The sequence below is a fragment of the Microchirus variegatus genome (genome assembly GCF_963457635.1).
Source record: "Microchirus variegatus genome assembly, chromosome: 5".
Lineage (NCBI taxonomy): Eukaryota > Metazoa > Chordata > Actinopteri > Pleuronectiformes > Soleidae > Microchirus > Microchirus variegatus.
In genome coordinates, this window is record NC_139806.1 from 35,384,605 (window position 1) to 35,404,594 (window position 19,990).

At 43.8% G+C, this 19,990-nt stretch overlaps 1 protein-coding gene across 1 annotated transcript in view; it reads left to right on the forward strand.

The window, feature by feature from the left end:
• Positions 1-3,394: 3,394 nt before the first annotated feature.
• klf12b (Kruppel like factor 12b) overlaps positions 3,395-19,990 on the forward strand; it is a gene marked incomplete at its 3' end in the record, with an annotated part of 48,867 nt that continues 32,271 nt past the window's right edge. Inside the window, exon 1 of the mRNA XM_083889176.1 lies at positions 3,395-3,483. The remainder of the gene's footprint in view (positions 3,484-19,990) is intronic.

Below are 19,990 nucleotides of genomic sequence, written 5' to 3' on the forward strand. Positions count from 1 at the left end.
GAGCCTACCGGGAGTTGAGCCGCTTTGCGTCCTGAAGGTAAGAGAGGTTTTTAACCCTAACCCTAACCCATAATAATAAAGAAGGTTGTGTGGTGAAAGTGGGATCGTGTCACATTGGTGTTACCAAGAACCCTTCTTGAAAACCCCTTTCTTCGGGAAAGGTTTTTTCAGAAGCAAATGGTTCCAGGCAGAACCTCAGCCATTGTAGAAGGATCATTTTGGAACCCTTATTTGAAAAAATAAAAATGGAAGTAGTCTTCCACTTTGAAAAGTGAAGCCAGGAAGTGTGACAACCACCGGGATTGACTGTTGGTTGCAAAAATAACTTAGTTTGAATAGAAGTCAATGGGAAAATGAGCCTACTTCTAACTCGATTTATTACATCAATAGACATTTTTCCGAGGAGTTAATGGTCTCAATCGCTAGAGCATGGTGTCAAGTTTTTAAATTAAGTTCCCGTTTAGAAGAAAATAGATGAGTAGAGAAGAGTATGTGTGTGATTGACGGCTGGAACCATCCAATAGGTGCATGTATGCAGGTGATGTCTGTGAACTCACATTGTTGAGTGCATTTCTTTCTTGGTTTCTTGAGTACACTTTCTTCACATATTATTGCTTTTTTCACATTTGCAGTTTGTCTCTCACCTGTTTAAAATACTGTCAAATATGTCAAACCTGTCAAATGTGTATTTTCAATCTTAAGAGCTGGTCCACAAATGGCCTTAGGGAGAACTTACCTGTGTAACACGCTTATTTCACCATCATTCAGTACATATAGGGTGTGAATCTGATGTGAATCTCATCATACTGTAGTTCTTTTATTTTTTACCCTTCTGCCCGTCATGAAACGAGAAAAATACAAAAATGCAAAACTGTCGCAAAAACATTACACTTTTCATTATGGCCGCATCATCCCTCCTCTATCCATTCATGCGTTCATTTGGCCAACCCTTCTTCCCATTGGACACTCAGAGCCCCTCCCACACAGAACATAGTTCTTAATTCACCCATACACAATCACCCAGCCACCTCTCCATCCAGCAGACAACCTTATTAATCTAGTCACTCTTTCCCCTCCGTCCCTTTTGTTCCATCCATTCGTCTCCACCCAACCATTTTAACATCCATTCATCGCAAACAGAAGACATACAGTATCTGGTGTGAAACAGGGTGAATATTAAGTGGGCAGCAGTTGGATGAGGTTTACAGTAACACTGTAAATAGCCCCTTTTTTTCCCCATCACTGTCTCTATCATCTCTGTGTCTCTCAGCCACGATAAACCCTGCTTCATGTAGAAAGGTAAGAGCACCGTCGTCCATGCAGATGAGTCCTGCTTCCTTTACCTTAATTAGAGCTCCCAGGGGAGCGAGTGACTGTGGGAGCTCAGCGGCATCAGCATCAGCATCAGCCTCTCGTTCCACAGAGACACCTTTCATCAAGCAAGAGAACACCAGGAGAGAACGCTGACATGGGTGTAGCAGCTCAGGCACTATATACGGAGGATTACTTAAAAGTATACAGTCATTATGAGGAAGTGTTCCAGCATGCTATTGAAAGCTAAATCACTTAAAACAGCAGGCAGAAGAGTGGCATTTTATTCTTGTAGCAGGAACGGAAATTATCCAACACTCGCTGTTTTTCTTAGACCTCGAGACTGAACTTTAGATTATGGACTTGTGGTCAGAAAACATGAGCCACTTTTGTATTTTCTCAGCTTCTTTCTGACATTTGATCAACTTAAAGGGACAATGTGTAGTATTTATGGGTTTATATGACCCAAAATCCACTTTTTTATACATATTATGTGCTCCTGCATTGTCTAGTCGCTGTATAATAGTTTTTGTTTCATTTTCGTAGTGTTTCATGCAAAAATAACATGGTCGCGGGCCGCTGTTGCATAGCCACTGTTAGCAGAGAGACGCCATGTTTCTACCGGAGCCTGTAAGGACAAACGCGAGGGAACAAATCAAGCGTCTCTTTACTTGTAGCAGGAAGTCCCGCCTCCACTCTCTCCGCTTCGTCTGCTACGGCCGCGGTAGCTCCGCCCTCTCCCTCGCCTCACGAACCTCATCTGCTGACACGGAGAAAGACGACGAGGACGACATTTGACCGGCTGAGGACACCGTAGCGCTCAGGGAAGGGAGGGGGTGAGCAGAGGAGCGGTTCTTTGTTGTAAATTTCAGCCTCTCCTCTAGATGGCACTATAAACTACTTATTTCCCCTTTAATCACAAAATGAACAAAAAGTTTGACAATGAAAATGTATGTAATGTATATGTATATATGTAAGTAGATAGAGTAGATCAATTCTTGTGAATAAATTACTATTTAACTATTTTAAAGACACACACACTTCATTCTTTGACATTTAGGACATTAGTTTGTACAGAGCCTGATATGACCTGTTGTCTACTGCAGTGAATAAGCCAGACAAATTTCAAAGGTAACTTAAATTCATTTTAAAACATGAATTATCAAAATAGATGCTCTTTTGCTTCATGATCTGGACTACTAATTGATAAATTATACACTATGTGACATTTTTACTATCATGGCTCCAGTGTCAGTGCTGATCAGAAAAGGATGAAAAACGACACCACAGGTGTTTTTTAAATCTTTAAATCTGTTGCACAACATCTTGCACAACCAGTGTGCACTTTATGTACAGTTCTTCTTGCTCATGCACATGTTTATACTTATTTCATGCATATATATTATTTTAGTTTTTTGGTAATATTTATTAACTATTTTTTCTTATGTATATTATACTTTTTAAAACATTTCTTTCTACTTTGTGCTGGTATTTTTGAGTGGACAGCAAAGTAAGAATTTCATTGTACAGGGAAACGTGTTTCTTTACTGTGCATATGACAATAAACACTTTGAATCTTTGAATCTTGAATCTTGAAGAGGAAAAGTTAATGAAAAAAAAGAAAATTTCTTATATATATATATATATATATAAATAGTACCTAGGTGAAAAAAAGAAAAATAAAGTTTTTATTTTTCAGTTCAATTACACACACACACACACACACACACACACACACACACAAACACACGCATTAACTTCCAGAGAAGGGTAACTTAAAAACAGATCCAAATATTTAGTCTCTGCAACTGTGGCACGACTAAGCAAATAAACATATAGTTGAATCAACAAAGTTTACATTTCTAAACTAAACCCACTTCTCCACACCTTCTCCTCCTCCTCCTCCTCCTCTGTCCCCTTTAAACGGGGAGGTGCTCCCGGTGCGCACCGCACCCCCCAGCCCGCGGATCTCCGCGCTGCGCTCCGGGAGGGGCAGAGACGGACCTCGGTGTGGCTGAGAGCGCGCGGACACGTCGGAAACCCTCCCCGGTGGGGCCCCCGTGTAATTCGATGCACGCTGTTAAAGCTTAGAGTATATTGTCTTCCCCCTTTTTGCTTATGAAGCCTCCACCCACTGGCCCACCCTACATTTAGCGGATCATGTGACTCGGGGTAAGTCATTTGCAAGTACAACAGTTCTCTGTGCGCTCCCATTCATTTCCTGAGAACTGCCTAAGCTGAGCAGCTGAGAGGCAGAAGGGGAGGGAGCCGATCACTCACACACACTCACACACTCACACACACACACACACACACACACACACACATACATACAGTACATACACGCACAGTGAGAGGAGAGAGGAGGCGAGGAGACAGAGAGGGAAACACTGTCCTATAGTCTCCACGGCTCTGCAGCTTCTGACAAGGTCTGTGCATTTCTTCCTCAGCCTGTTCCTCTGCTGCTGCTGCTGCTGCTGCTGCTGTTTGCTTCGTTTCTGTCACAGTGTTGGGCTTTGTGCTTATGCTCAAGTGCATCCTGTTTAGCTGTCATTGCTCTGTCAAATCAGATTGACAAACTCAGATGTCACCCTCCGTGTCTGGGTGTCGTCTTGTCAGTGGAGGAGGAAAGAGTCTGCTGCCTGCATTCGTGCCTGACTGGACCGTGCATGCAACTCTTATTCTCACAACCTAAGTGAATTCATATAAGCTGTCATGACAAAGTGGAGACAAAAAAAATCACAAAAAAAGTGATTATGCACTTTGCTGGAGTGGCTGTGGACATGCAGAGCATCCTGACTTTACAGTGCACACACAGGCACCAGCTGTGGAATCTTTGTGTCACTTATTTACCTTGAATCAACTTCAAAAACACAGCTTATCAGTGCAGCACTGTTTGTACCATGATACGGAGTGAATTTTGTGTGCAGTGCAGAGTGAGACACCAACTCTCCCTCTGCACTTCTAAAAGTTTGGCCGCTTGTCAAGAGTTTTTTGTGACTTGTCTGTGGAGCGTTTTTTTGTGTGTAGCGTTGTGGTGCGTATGTATTTGTATTTGTATTTGTATTTCTTGCCTCTTTAGGACTGACATTGTCAGGAACCAGTAGTCCAAACCTGGTCCTAATGAGGCAGAACCTAATTTCTGAGGAACTGCTTAAGTTTAAGGCTAAGATTTAAACTGTGGTTAGGTTAAGGTTAGGGTTAAGCATTCGTTGGTTGTCGTTAATGTCAAAGATGAGGCTTTGTTTAAGCTGTCAATGCAGCTTCATAAAAGTTCCGCAAACCTGTGTGTGTTTGTGTGTGTGTGTGTGTGTGTGTGTGTGTGTGTGTGTGTGTGTGTGTGTGTGTGTGTGTGTTAGAGAGAGATGCCTATCATGGTCTACTGTAGCAGATTAAAGATATAGAGAGAAGGCTGTTAGCAATGGGTTAAACATTAGGAGGCTCGGGTAGCGGAGGAAGGACACTGGGGGGGAGGTGTGTGTGTGTGTGTGTGTGTGTGTGTGTATGTGTGGGAGTGTTGCAGGGGTGGTGTCTTGGATGTCATCTCCAGTGCTCTCACTTCCAGTGTAATAGTCATTGGTATTGATGGGTGGCTGTCAGAGAGGCAGGGAGCCACCAGGCTGGGGAGAGTGGCCGGGGGCTGGCCCTTGGCTGTTATTTTCAATTACAGGGGACCAGGGCAGAGCTGACAGCAAAGGCATTTGTACATCCAGAGAGGAGGAGGAGGAGGAGGAGGAGGAGGAGGAGGAGGAGGTGGGGTGTGTGGTGGCAGGAGGACAGGAGGGAGGGAGAGGGTTTAGGTGGGAGGGAGAAAGGTGGTGGTGGTGGTGGTGGGGGGGGAGATGAGACTCTGGCCTCTGCTCCTGAGTTTGATGTGGAAACTGAGCACTGACCTCTGTGACTTTACCCTGCGTTAAGGAGAGAGGCCCAGCTTTGCCTTTAACCGCCATGGGGTGTGTGTTTGTGTGAATTTAGGTGGGGGGGGGGTGGGGGTGTTATCTTCAAAAAAAATGACGAAGGGGGTGGTGGTCTATTATGTGGTGTAGCGGAGACCTCCTGTAGCTCACGGATGTTCAGCGAGTGAGATTAGTGCCCATTTAAACTCTCACTTAAATCCATTTACAAAAGGGCCTTCTCCCTGTGCATGAATAAGCAGGCTGCTATTACCACTCATGTGGAGATTCTATATCCAAGGGGGAGCTGGTACAATACTCTGCATCGATATTTCTCCGATACTGGTTAAAATCACTGGATTGAATATCAAAAAAAAAAAGAAAAGAAAAACAGGAAATGTACCAAAAGACTTAATCTGCTCTCAATTCTTTACTAAGCACAGGCTGTGAAAATGTGGGCTGTTCTTTTCTTCTGTGCACGAGCAGAATGTTTGTTATACAGTTGGAACACTGTTTTGGAAATGGCTGGTTGTGACCAGGTGGTAAATGCATCAGCGGAAGTGTGTAAAAAACCTTGATGATTTCAAAGATTGTATATCAGTTGATACTCAAGGTTGAGTTGTTGGTGTTGGTGGTATTTAACCACCCTTGTTTTACTGTAATAGCAAATTATTCATTGTAATTGCAAATTTGCCCATGTGGGGAAATAAGACCTTATAGTGTAGAAAAGTAGTGTCTCTAAAAGCATAAATAACAATTATTTTTTCTCGATTAATCAATAAGTTGTTGATGAAAATGATGATTAATGCCTTTAAGACATTAAAATGACGTCATTAAGTCATAATCAGTGAAATCAGCCAATAAACCAGACAATTAAATTCACGCATAAGATGCTAAAAATCAAAAGAAAAGAAAACAATCAAAATAGTTGAGTAGTAAAACATCAGTTTTGTCAAAGTAAGCATATTTTTGCAGGGTATTTAACTGCTAAAATAAGTACTCAACACTAAATCTTTCAGCTGAATCATCAAATTTGCGTCTGAGAGCCTCATCAAAAGCTCAGCTGTGATGCAGACACAACAGTCACGTAAACAATCGTGGCGTAATATGACTGACTGCTGTGTATTCTTAACTGTATCAGCAGTGCATGTGTAGTTTGTGTAAAGAAGGGAACGCAACAGCGTGAAGAAGCAGCAGCGACAGATTGAGCCGACTGTTCGGTTCAGATATTCCTCATTTCTCACGGCGCCGCGAATGGTAACACTGATGCACAGAGTGAAGTTCATTTGAATAGTCACGCATGTTGAAAAAAGTAAACAAACTATATTATAGTCACAGGACTCAACTAAACAATAACAATCATCGGAGTGGTTTGTGGCTTTTTTTTTCTTTCGGCATTTTCCATAAAGAGGTTTTTATTCAGTTGTGCTTTTCAACTGTTTCGATTGGCATTTTCAGATAAACAAACACTGACCACATTGGTCATTTTCTTTTCACCGTCCTGCACTGCAGGTCATATGAGTTAAAGCTGTAGTAGGCAAGAAGGCGTAAGAAAAATGCAGGAACTCCGTCCTTAACCTCTGCCAGAACGTGACCACAGATATACACAAACTCCTCATATCCAAAATCTGATTTTGGCATGCATTTTATTGTAGTCGTTATTTCACTCTCTTTGAGACTGTTCCTTTACAACAAAAGCATCTATACCTGAAGAATGTGCACAGCTGCTTAATGGACCAGCCAATAGCAGCAGAGCCCTCCGTCTGAAATGGTCAAAATCTCCTACCATGAGCCAGATTTCCTCAAGGCTGGAGACACAGCCCAGAGGAGGCAGTGGAGACGTTTTAAGACGTAAACGAGATTTGTGCGTGGTCAAATCCGTGGCGTTTGACAAACACATTGGGAGATTGGTTGGGTGAGATGCAAGAGGAGATGGTGACTCGCTTTAGAAGAAGCAGGAAGAAGCAGGAGCCTACAGAGATTCCGATTTTCCCCCCGGAGTTTCACCTGCTGCGTTCTCATTATGAGCTCACCAGGACATTAACTAGAGATTACACTGGGGCGCTGGCAGGGTAATCTATCAAGAATCAGTGTTCACACATACAGCCCCTCTGGAGAATTACTGAAGAATCGGCAGAGTTCAGTGTGTGTCTGAAAGCAGCTTATTAGTGTCTATCTATCTATCAGATCACTTACATCATGCTGAAAGGTTACCTTGGAATTATACCTCAATAATGCCTAAGGATACTCACAACCTGTATAGGTCAATGTCACAGGGTCAAATGTTGGGGTGAAAAAATAAGTAATATTTTCAAACAACACAAATGAACCACAAAATCAAAATACACAAACATAAATTATAATTATTATAAATTTAAAGGTGAAGTAAGTAGTTTATAGTGCCATCTAGAGGAGAGGCTGAAATTCACAACAAAGAACTGCTCCTCTGCTCACCCCCCCTCCCTTCCCTGAGCGCTACAGTGTCCTCAGCCGGTCAAATGTCGTCCTCGTCGTCTTTCTCCGTGTCAGCAGATGAGGTTCGTGAGGCGAGGGAGAGGGCGGAGCTACCGCGGCCAAGTAAAGAGACGCTTGATTTGTTCTCTCTCGCGTTTGTCCTTACAGGCTCCGGTAGAAACATGGCGTCTCTCTGCTAACAGTGGCTATGCAACCGCGGCCCCGCGACCGTGTTATTTTACATGACTTTTTGAAACACTACGAAAATGAAACAAAAACTATTATACAGCGACTAGACAATGCAGGAGCACATAATATGTATAAAAAAGTGGATTTTGGGTTATATAAACCCATAAATACTACATATTGTACCTTTAAAAAGTGTTGCTTGCTTTGTGAAAAGTGTTGTTTGAAAGTATTGACACAAATCTAATTCCATAGATTCATGCTAATGCTTTAATCAGCACAGGTGACATGCAAGATAGCGTCGTGTGACTACGACGTGGGTTTGGGCTGCATATGTCTGCCTCACTGATGGAATTTGATTTATTTTTTGAAATGGCCGGTCATGGCTAGGCGATAAATGCTAAGCTGATTCAAAAGAGGTAAAAGACTGTATTGATTGATATCGATATCTGTAGAAATTCAAGGTTGTGATATCAGTATTGGACATACACAGGTCGTATCGAGCCTTCCCTAATCGAGCCAAAACATATTGCCTATAAATGTGATCACATTAAAAACCCGACTGATGTTATCATGAACACTATATTGTGACACAGCCCAAGCTGTTTTCCCATCACAACTGCAACAAACTGGTGCTGCCACTCTGATCCCTTGAATGGCTCAACCCCCACTTCCCAGGACATGGTCCAAGAGCTTATGATAGAGATCAATGCAGGTGGTGGTGGTGTGTGTGTTGTGTGTGTGTGTGTGGGGGGGGGACTCAATTAAAAAGCCAGTCACTACAGGATAGAGGCTATCTGTCCATCATCACCGCTCTGCCCAGCACATTTAATTGCTCACAGTAACCCCTCCCCCCCCCCCATAAAGGCATCATCTGTCTGCCACAGATCACAACACACAAATTGAGATTGTGTTGACAGATTCAATCTTTCAGAAAGAAGCGCTTTGCTCCCGTCTGTCTGTCTGTCTGTCTGTCTGTCTGTCTGTCTGTCTGCTCCGACAACACATAGGCTCACTGCCTTATTCAGGGAGATGTGAAATTCCTCGCATTACCCCCCTAATCAGCTGGGTTAACTGCTGGCATATTGACTGACTGCTGTACCATTGATCCAGGTGGGTGTTATGGAGTGTATCGTCATCGATTGCAGATAGGCTGCGCTGGGCTTTCTGGGAAAATTCTGTGGCCCCCTCTTTATAAGCATGTTCTGCCATAGGAGACAAGAAAGACTCAGAGACACACACACAGACCCGTCAGGCTCTTAGGAAAAGACCAGCGACGACACAGTCAAGATCATGTGTGAAACAGACAGCAAACCGATGACTTTGTACATTGGTAGATGTACCTGAGATGTAGATGTACCTGACTATCTAAAGGCCACATTATACTTCTCCGACTGCGTAATGCGTTATCCGTCTGCGTCACCACAGAGACGACTCGAGCCTTCATACTTCTGCGTTGTGGTGACGGACACGCGCTGCAATTTCCCGCCCGATCAGTAGGGGTCGCTGCGCAAGGTTGTTGTGCTTCAGGCTACAGTGAGCAATGGCGTCCGAGAAAGAAAGAGAGAGAAAGACTGTTGTTGTTGTTGAAACAGTGGCCGTTTCTCACTTTTCTGTGTGACGGAACGCAGTTTTAAGATCATTTGAGGCGAGAAATTGGCCATTTAGAGTCTAAACATGTGCTGTGTGTGTTAAGATATGACGTATTTATAGTTCGGCAGCGGCGTTATCGGCGGGGATCAGCTCCGCGTCTGTGGACGCTCGGTGCTCACTGTGAGCCGGCACAGAGCAGCGTTAGCTCGGTCTGTCCTGATCGCAGCTCTTGCCGTCTCCGTTGTCCCTTGACGGAGTGACGGACACTTAAAAAATATTTCGTGCAGTCGGAGACGACGCAGAGGCTCTTCGACAGGCTCTGCGTCGACGCAGAGGACTCTGCGTAACCTACGCAGAGCACTTTACGCAGAAGTATAAATTGGGCTTACCTAAATCAATAGGACAAAAAGTTCATAGATCGAGAGGGTTACGCATCCCTCTGGAGTGATTTTGCTGCTGTTTTTGTGCAGCGTAGTGAGCCACGGTGTTGGTAGTTGCATAGAAGAACTGCACGTGTGTGAAAAGAAGACTCACATTTGTCGGTGATAGCTGCGAAACCAGTCTCCCTGAGCTGTGATTTCATCATGTCAGGTGATGACAAAATGTTCTTTTTTCCCCTTCTGCGCTTTCCCCCTGCGGATCCAATCTTTGACCCCGTTGTCCAGCCCACATTTGTTTACCAAAATTGAGTTACGGGTGTACATGGAGTGCTGGGGCATGTGTGTTTTGTGACTAAGTGAGGGAGAGAGAGAGAGAGAGAGCATGGAAAGTATTGTGCAAATGCAGTGAGTTTGATAGTCTAAACAGTGATCGCGAAGAGAAAGAACATAACTTGGATGACTTCAGCATGACAAACATCACTGTGAGTATTTAGCATTCTTTCGACTATTACACTTCGGAGCAACCAAACGTGTCTTTCGATAAAAAAAACCCATTGTGAAACAGCTGTAAGAGAAGGTAAATAATATTCAGGTGGTTATTTACTCTGACCAGTGCATTCTTCCATGTTTTGTTCATATGACACAATCCCTAGAGTGGAACAGTCAGTGCTTACTGGAAGTGACTCATATAGCAGAGTTTGCCCCCAGACTCTGATTTAAGTTTGCTCAACATGTTTCTGTGGCTCGGATGTAAAATGCATGTCAATATGTCTATCTGTGGTTATGTTTCCTCTTTTCAACCGAGTGGCTGTTTTTTTTGCTTTTGCCAAATATGGTTATTTTAATAGAAGAAGAGAGAAAGGAAGGAAGCCAAGATAAAGAGGATGGAAGAGCATTCATAGTCCTTATTTTTCCGATTGTTTTGGACCATTTCTGAGCTTGCGTTACAGGAAGCGTTTCCCCTTTACGCAGACGTTGGGTGGCTGCATCTCTCCAACCTCAGCGCAGATGATTTAAGCAGACCTGCGCGGGGATGCTGCACGGATCGCTGTTTTTGTTTCTAGTTTCACTGTAGGTCAACTTTAGTGGGAGGAAATTACGCAAACAACATGTGGAATCCATTTGGGGTGCCCGTGGCATTCCATGAGCTTTTTTTGGCTTTTGCAGAAACCCACTGTTGGTTAATACTATATGACCATGACTGCACTCGATTTGGCTGCTGTAACCAGGTATCGGCACGGCAGCACCTCGGTTTAAAAAAAACAGAGGAAAAATAATCAAAGTGAAGGCATGATTTGATGAGTAATGGAGGTAAACACAGCTGCTGGCTTTTACTGAGTGGTGCTAGAGAGCTGGAATGGGTCAAACCAAGGGGGAAAAAAAACCCAGTGAGCGAAAATAACTGTGCATGCATTTGATGTAATAAGTGTCAGAGTGTAGGAATGTTTTGGTTGGGTCCATGATATTCTGTTTCCATATGCAGTGTGTCAGTGTGGATTTTGGTTGTGTCAGCACAAAGAGAGGAGGTTAGACGGGGGTATAGGAACATGGTGGTGGTGCATCAAAAGGACTTTTCAAGACTATTAAAGTATGCATTTACGCTCGTGTGTTTGTGTATATGTCTACACATGTGTGTGTCTGTTTCTATTACAAGACGTGGCAAGTGAGAAATAAAGATCAGAGGGAAAGAACTGGAAGAAAGTGTGTTTAAGTGTTTGAGATGGTATATAGTAGATGAGTCAGTGAATTAGTGCGTCTGCGTGCTTGCATTGTGCAATCATTGTAAGACATCTAGGTCGATCTTTTAGAGTGTATGTGAGTGCACATGTGCCCATTTAATTCAGCAGACAAGCCCATTGTAAGTTGTCTATACACAGTGCATATGTTGGGGGAAGGGGGCCACAAACACACGCTAAGCACACACATACACAAACTACTATCAGAGCCTGGGGGATAAAAGGCAGTAGCCTACTCAAAGAATTCCCCATTAGGGCCAGGAGTGTACTGTCATCCCTTGAGAGCGAGGAGGAAGATGGAGAGGGAGAGAGGAGGAGAGTACGTGGGTGGTTGGCAGTGATAGCGGTGGGAAGGATGCAGGTTATTGCGAGGATGCTAATCTAATGCATCCCCACCTCAGTGTTTCGTGCAGCAGACGAGAGCAACAACGCCGTATAAGTGAGCGCAATGCAGCCGTAACCTTTGCACGAGGGGAGCAAAGCCTGAGTGCTATGATTCACCTGCTTATATCTTCACATGTACTCCCATGGGACTTTATTCTCAAACAACACAGTCTACACTGTTTGCATTGTAGTAGTGTATTACAATGCAAAGCATCCCGGAAGTGATTATTCATTGTTTTTTTCCCCGGTATTTTATTTACAGTGGATTCTGTGCCAAAGGTGCATCGTTGACAGTAAAGATAATGATCAAGTGCTGCAGTGTGGTCACCTCAGATCTGTGCACTGAGAGTAAATAAGAGACGAGGACAGAGTCACTTAGTGCATCTTTTATTGATCCACTGGCTCTAACCCCTTTCCCTCTATCATTCTTCCTCTTGCGCACACATACAGTACAGGACCTACAGTGTGAAAAACCTATAACCACAGACATTGTGAAAGGAATATTGTGCTTTGTGTCTTCTTGAAATGCTGTGCCAATGTTCTCCATGTGTTTGTGTGGCGTTGCTCAGCTTCACCTCCCCCTCCTTTTGGTACAAGTGAGGTTTTTGTGTCAGAGGCTATTTTAGATGCACAGCCACTGACCCCGCTGCATTTATCGAGGTGAGTGCGCGTGTGTGTGTGAAGGGAGGTCACCCCGATTATGTTGAAACAAGAAGACCTCATAGCGTATTGGCTCTTAGGGAGTTACTTTGTATGGAGTAGTTTGTGTTTTCTTTTTTTTTTTAAAACCAGTCCAGCCCTCACATAGAATATTTTACTTATTTCTTGTATAACGTAAAAATGCTTTTATTGCTTTTCAATTGGATTTTAACTGTCTAGAATGGTGTCACTAATTGCTTTGACTTCTGAGCCGAAGCTCTCTTGAGTAACGCCACCTCACTTTAGAGCTGTCATGGTCACAGCTTCTTTAGCTGTTCCTCTGTTGCATTTGAGGCACATGATGCAAGAGGATGTCAGACTCTTCGTTTACCACCCTCTAGAGCACTGTGAAGGAGTGTGTGCGTGCGTCCGTGTTCGTGTGTGTGTGTGTGTGTGTGTGAGCATACTGTAGGTGTGTGTGGGAGGCTGTTTGTGTTGATTATCCGTATTCTTCTTTGATGAGCACAGATGCAATGCTGCGCGACCGTTTGTGTGTGTGTGTGTGCGTGTGTGTGCGCATTCAAATCTAAGATAAATGTGGTTCATTGTGGGTGCAGGTAAAGGTCACAAGATTTGTTTGTGTGCGTGTGTGTGTGTGTGTCGTGAACAGAGCAGGAAGTCGTCTTGTGTTTGAAACGCAGACACAGACCAAACCAGACAGCCACCAACTCCTTGTTTCGCTTTGAATGTTTCCTCTCAGAATAAATAGCTTCTTCATTTCCCACAGTTACACAAGCCCTTAGAAGGCATTTGTCGGTGGATGCACGGATCTGTTCGCAAACAAAAAAGTCGCATGAAACAAAAGTGATAATCACAAAAGGGCTTCTCCTTGTCCGATTGTCCAACATGACATTTTATAATTATTCACAGGTGTTGAGTTTATTCGAGTGTTAGTACTGGCACAACATGTATTGGACGAATGCATGTGTGAATGTGACAATGCCAGCATTGTTGCAATTTTGGAGCAAATTCTAACTTTATTTCAAAAATGAAACTATGCTGCAATATTAGCATTGTGTGTGTGTGTGTGTGGGGGGGGGGGGGAGTGTGTGTGCATGTGATGTGTATGTGAAGGGGAGTGGACTTGAGCTACATCCGGCGACCTCATCCCCCATCATCCCGACAGGATTACTGACACAGGATCCCCCTGCCCGTGGCAGAAATAGCAAGGACCCAAGGGCAATCCACCAGAATATGGGAACTTCCGTGGGTGTTTGTGAGTGTGTGAGTGTGTGTGTGTTTGTGTGTGGGTGTGTTGTCTGTGTATTTACATGGGTATCAGCTCTTCAAACAGAGCTGTTTCCTCCCAGGTGCTGAGGTCTCTCAAACATGAGTTTCCTGCTCTCGCTCTCTCTCTCTCTTACACTCACACACTCTTACATATCCTGCTGTTCCTTCATTTCTCTTGCTGTAGTGACAGTTTATATTAGACTCTACGTTGTATATAGAGGACATTTTTTCTGTATTAAATGTGTACAGGGACTTACATAATGAAGACTTTAGGCAACCCCGCATTGTTGCTGAGCCCATTTCCACATACGACACCAAACACTGTGAACCCATGCTCATTAAACTCAAACTATCATTCAACTTTATGGAACTACTGGGTCACTAACACAAGATTTGAAGCATTTTAAGCCGGGTTTCATCACGACGGCGCTTGATTTGTGTTGTGAAGTACAGGTCGATCGAATCAATACTCACCCTTTGCCATTTCCATTCAGCCCATGCAAATGGTTCCGACGGTTCCGTCTTTGGGGCCGTCTCGCTCCATTCCCCATCTGCGTCTTTGGCTTTTTATAAATGCCTCGCTTTTCCTTTACTCTGCATTTTTGTGACAAGCATTCTGTCGATAATATCCTCCCTCGCCAGCAGCCTGTGATTGGTCATTGCAAGGCGTATTCATTAAGAGGACGTCATGAGAGCCATATTTTGTTGCTGGTGACAACACTATTGATAAATTATCCTATAATGTGCTATTGTGACGTCAAGAGGAACCATTATATATATATATATAAAAATATTAAAGGGGAAGTAAGTAGCTTATAATGCCATCTAGAGGAGAGGCTGAAATTTACAACAAAGACCTGCTGCTCTGCTCACCCCCTCCCTTCCCTGAGCGCTACGGTGTCCTCAGCCGGTCAAATGTCGTCCTCGTCGTCTTCCTCCGTGTCAGCAGATGAGGTTCGTGAGGCGAGGGAGAGGGCGGAGCTACCGCGACCGTAGCAGACGAAGCGGAGAGAGTGGAGGCGGGACTTCCTGCTACAAGTAAAGAGACGCTTGATTTGTTCTCTCGCGTTTGTCCTTACAGGCTCCGGTAGAAACATGGCGTCTCGCTGCTAACAGTGGCTATGCAACCGCGGTCCGCGGTCATGTTATTTAACATGACTTTTTGAAACACTACGAAAATGAAACAAAAACTATTATACAGCGACTAGACAATGCAGGAGCACATAATATGTATAAAAAAGTGGATTTTGGGTCATATAAACCCATAAATACTACACAGTGTCCCTTTAAATCGCTGGTTACATGACGTGTAATTGAAACAACAGGTGAAGCTTGGACACAATCTATTCAGAGACAGAATTCGTTTAAAATGACTGGATGTCCACACATTTACCACTCGTGCCTCACGCGTTAAGACGGTTCTATATGAATCCTAGTTTGATGATGGCTTTCTGTATGAGTGGGTTCTCTCTCCAGAGCCTCTTTCAGACTAAAATTAGCAGGCATTACCCAACCATTGTGAACACTTATCAGTGGTTGGTCTGCATTGTGGGTTTTTTTCTCCCAGCACCACCATCTCCGGTGTAGCAATAGTAACATTGGGAACGTGCTGTCAACAAAACAAGTTAGAGGAAGAAGAAAACAATACCACCGTTCAGTGTTCAGTGACAAAGTCACAGTGGTTGCTATTGTAAATCCTTTACTTTGGTGCCTTTTTCAACAGTCAATCCAAACACAATACTGAGTTGTAATATGTAAGGTTCACCACAATCTGTAAGACTATTTACTGGCTGGAAGATAAACGCACAACATAGCGTCACAGAGGAAATGATGCAGATGTTTTGCATTGCTGCCAAAAATAAAGAAGAAGAAGTTAGTAAGTTGATGTAGGTATTATGTTCCCACAATGTGCATTACAGAGTCATTTGACTGGGGAGTGAATGCTGATTAAACACATTCTAACTGGTCACAAAAAAACCCAGTTTAAACCCAGGGTTAAACGTAACAGGCTGCATGGCGACATTCTCCAGAGTCTATTAGCTCAGTGTCAACTGGTCAGCTTTCCCTGTGTCCCACAAAAGAATAGACGGTACACACTTTGGTTGCGTGTCCCAGAGATGAAAACATCCAGAACATGAGAATTGCATTCTGTCTCATAATAGCTGTGTTCATGGAGACAGAGCTGTGCTGTTCCTCTGAGGGAATGATCTATTCCCAGAGGAAAACACGAGGAGTTTTGAGGTAAAATGCATCACTTGAGTGCATTTTTTTTTTTTTTTTAACCCTAAGGGGAACCACTCCCCCTCCCCACTTCTTTCAAAGGGAAATGCACACATACCGGTCTGATGCCATTGTACTTGTTGATGCTATTTGGTTAAGGAAGACTGAATGCTTCTATGGCGGGAGAGGTAGCGGCACTCTTGCTCTCTGGAGTTCAAAAAATGTCCCAGAAGCATCCGAAAGACTTTGCCTGTTGCGCCTGCCAAAGAAAACACGGCGCTTATGAAATGGAAATTCTGAGACCATTCACAGAGTGCCAGGAATGATTAGAGAAAAAAAGACCGTGTGTCCATCTCAGAACATCCAGGAGTTGTGAAGTTTTCAGGGAAAACTCACATTCACAACACCACTCTAACACAGAAACATATCATCGACCCTGTTTACTCTGTATGTGCTGTTTGGAGTCGGAAAGTTCTTAAAGGGGAACTGGACAGATTTTATGCAGAAAAATCTGTGAAGTTATGGGGAGTGTTACTCAGCCTGTGAAAGCACTTACTGTACTGACTGTCTTCTGAAGCTCAGTTTTTTTTAAGTTTGTCAAGTCTGATTTAGCAAGACATGATGATGCCACCAGAGGCTGGGAAATGTTGTAAACTGTGGACATGTGGCATGAAAGATGTACATATTTACAAGGCAAGGACGTGCTCATGAGAAATGTACAGTGTGGGAAATGTAGGATCCAGTTGAAAGTTTTGATGAGATTTTTCTTTTTTTTTACAACCTGGCTTTTGTTAGCCTCCAAATATAATGGAATTTTAATGCTACATTGCGAGAAAATCCTAATTCAATCCATTCCGATCCAATTTTTATTTATAAAGCATGTTTAAAAACAACACTGTTGGCCGAACTGCTGTACAGCCACATTAAAAAAAAACCCATTGAATATAGTAAAACAAAAGAGTAATAGGTGTAAAAAGCGAAAACACTGATAACAATTATTTTAGGAATTGGGTCAGAAAAGTATACATAAAGAATCGTATACATCTGCAAAATCCTTATCTATTATTTACCTAAAGAGGATGGAATAGCTGAGCCCCATAGACTGGCCCTACTGTCACCTATACTTGATCCTGCTTTTCGGGATTGGTTTCGTACCAATATCTGATACCTGTATCACATCTCTAATGTCCGCGTTTTGTTTTTTCGAAGGGCATCACTCGCCTCCGCGGGTCGATGGTTCACCTCTTTTTGAATCTTTGACCACACTATGTGCTGTTCCCTTCTCTTTATGTAGTAACTCTGCAGGGAACAATAATTTGAATGACTCCCAAGATCAGAATGAGGCCAAGAAGATGAGGTCATGAACAGACACAGCCTTAACATGAAGCAGACCGAGGTCTGAGATCAACATCAGCTGTGATTCGGGTTGTTGCTCTATTGTGTCTGCACTGCGGGGAAACAAGCAAAATGCATGTTTTCGACAAACAAACAAACATGTAGACCCTTATTTTGCAGGGTTGTCAAAGGTGTTATTCAGCCAGTACTTTTCTTTGTTACTTGTCTAATGACTATGTCCTGGACATACTCAGCTTTCATTGCTGTGCATAAAGTTTCTGCACTTAGTGACTCAAAAGAGAGGAAGCGGGGAAGTGTGCTGGTGAACTCGGTGCAGGCTTGTTATCAGACCAATGTGTCACATAGGGGTGTCCAGGGGCACAGAAGGGGGAAGTGAACTGTGGCGAAAAAAGGCCAGTGGTGAATAATACAGGCACAACACACAGGAAATGCAGTTCACACCAGCATGCAGCACTTTCCTTTTTATTTAACACGCTTTTGCACTTAAACACACATTTACTTATTTGGTTTCTAATTTGCAATATTTCAATGTGTTTTTTTTGTCTTTACAGTTTCATTCTCTTCTGTCTCCCTTTTCCTTTCTATTTTCTCTTGGACCGGGTGGGAGGGAGGGAGGGGGTTTGTTGGCATTCTTGCACCGTGTTTGACCGGGCCTTGGCTCAGGTCCATATCCCCTCTCTACCCTCTCTCGCTTGTCTGACTAGAGCCCCTCCTCCGAACCGCTAACCCACCACCACCACCCCCCAACCTCTTCAACTCCCCTCAGTTGCTTCCCTAACCACTGCTCCTGCCAGCAGCCCTGCTCCTCGACAAGCCCCCGTCCTCGTACACTTCCCTTACTATCACCTTTCCTAATCCTTCCCCATGTGTCCATAATTCATTGCCAGCCCCCCAGCCATCCAGCCCCCCCTCATCCTTTTCCACCTCTCCTCCATCGCAGACCGTGACAGCAGGTCCAGCCTCTGTGACACAGATGCACCCAGTTGCTCTGGGCACTCAACATGGGAACAAAGCATCGGTGGGGCCCGTCTGTTACAGTGTGTTTCTTGTTGTGTGAGTGAGAAGCAGAGATGCGATAGAAAACACTAGGAGTAAACACTGCAACTGCTTTCATGCGCTTGGTGGAGCTTACTTTTTCCTTACATAGTAAAAAAAACACCAATGGTGCATTTGAGATGCCGTTGACTGGGAAACAGACTAAAAAAACGGAAACAAAGTCCAGCACAATCTTGGGCTCCGTGCATTGTACTTTACATGATGATGTTTCAGCCCCCGGACCTGCTGTGAGATCGGAAACATTGTGACATGGCTCCCATTTATAATGTAGGTAACTCTTACTTGACATAATGTGCTGACAATCACAACCTGTTGGGATGGAGCAATCAAAGCAAGAGGCTGAACACTGACTATGAGATTATGTGGTTTCATTACGGGCACTTTTTTTTCCGCTTTGATGTATCATAGTACAGTTGAATAATTATTAATAATCCATCCATTATCTACCGCTTCATCCTCCACCAGAGGGTCGCGGGGGGTGCTGTGCCTATCTCAGCAGACATTGGGCGGGGTACACCCTGGACAGTTCGCCAGTCCATCACAGGGCCACATATAGAGACAAACAACCATTCACTCACACACTAACTCCTACGGTCAATTTAGAGTGACCAATTCACCTATTCACCCATATCACATGTTTTTGGACTGTGGGAGGAAGCCGGAGAACCCGGAGAAAACCCACGCACACACGGGGAGAACATGCAAACTCCTTGCAGAAAGGCCCTTGTTCCGAAGTCGTTCCAAACGGGGCTCGAACCCAGGAACCCGGGTCTTCTTGCTGCAAAGGCAAGAGTGCTAACCACTACACCAACAATGTTAAGAAAGTAGTACTTGGTGTCAGTGGAGAGAGAAAAAGAATTCTCATATGACAGAAGCAGACTCAAAAATGTGCATCGGACAGTTGGGGTGAAAGGTTGCAGACAGAAGGAAAGAAGGAGGTGCATAGTGCAGACAGAAGAGAGAGACCAGGATGGGGTTGCACCAATTTGACTTGTCTCTACCAAATTCCGCATTTAGTTATTACTAAATCCTTAGGAATTACTTGCGAGTTTGCAGCTATCAGTTAATTAACATTGGTTGCACCAGACCAACATACACTTAGCTTGTAAACTCATAATTATTGTGCAAGTGGGTACTAGTCGCATTAAGTGACGACAACAAGCTGTCTACCCAAAGCAGCATGCAAAGCATAATGTGAACAGTGGCTGCCGATGCCCGTCGAGATGTTGGCATAAAACCACTGCTCGGGCACACAGTGCTTTTGTGTCTCTCGCCACACTCTGCATGGACCCCATAGCAAAATATCTCAATGATACACAAACTTGAAGAAATTAAGACAGAGGCCTTTTCAGCTCTGAGTGGTGCTGAGTTGCCCGAGTTAAGTCCATGATTTAGATTTTTTGGGTCACGTCAAAAAAAACGGTACCAGGAATAAATATCTGCTTCATCGTACTCATCTAAAGGGTACATTCTGTTGTGGATGACAGGTTCT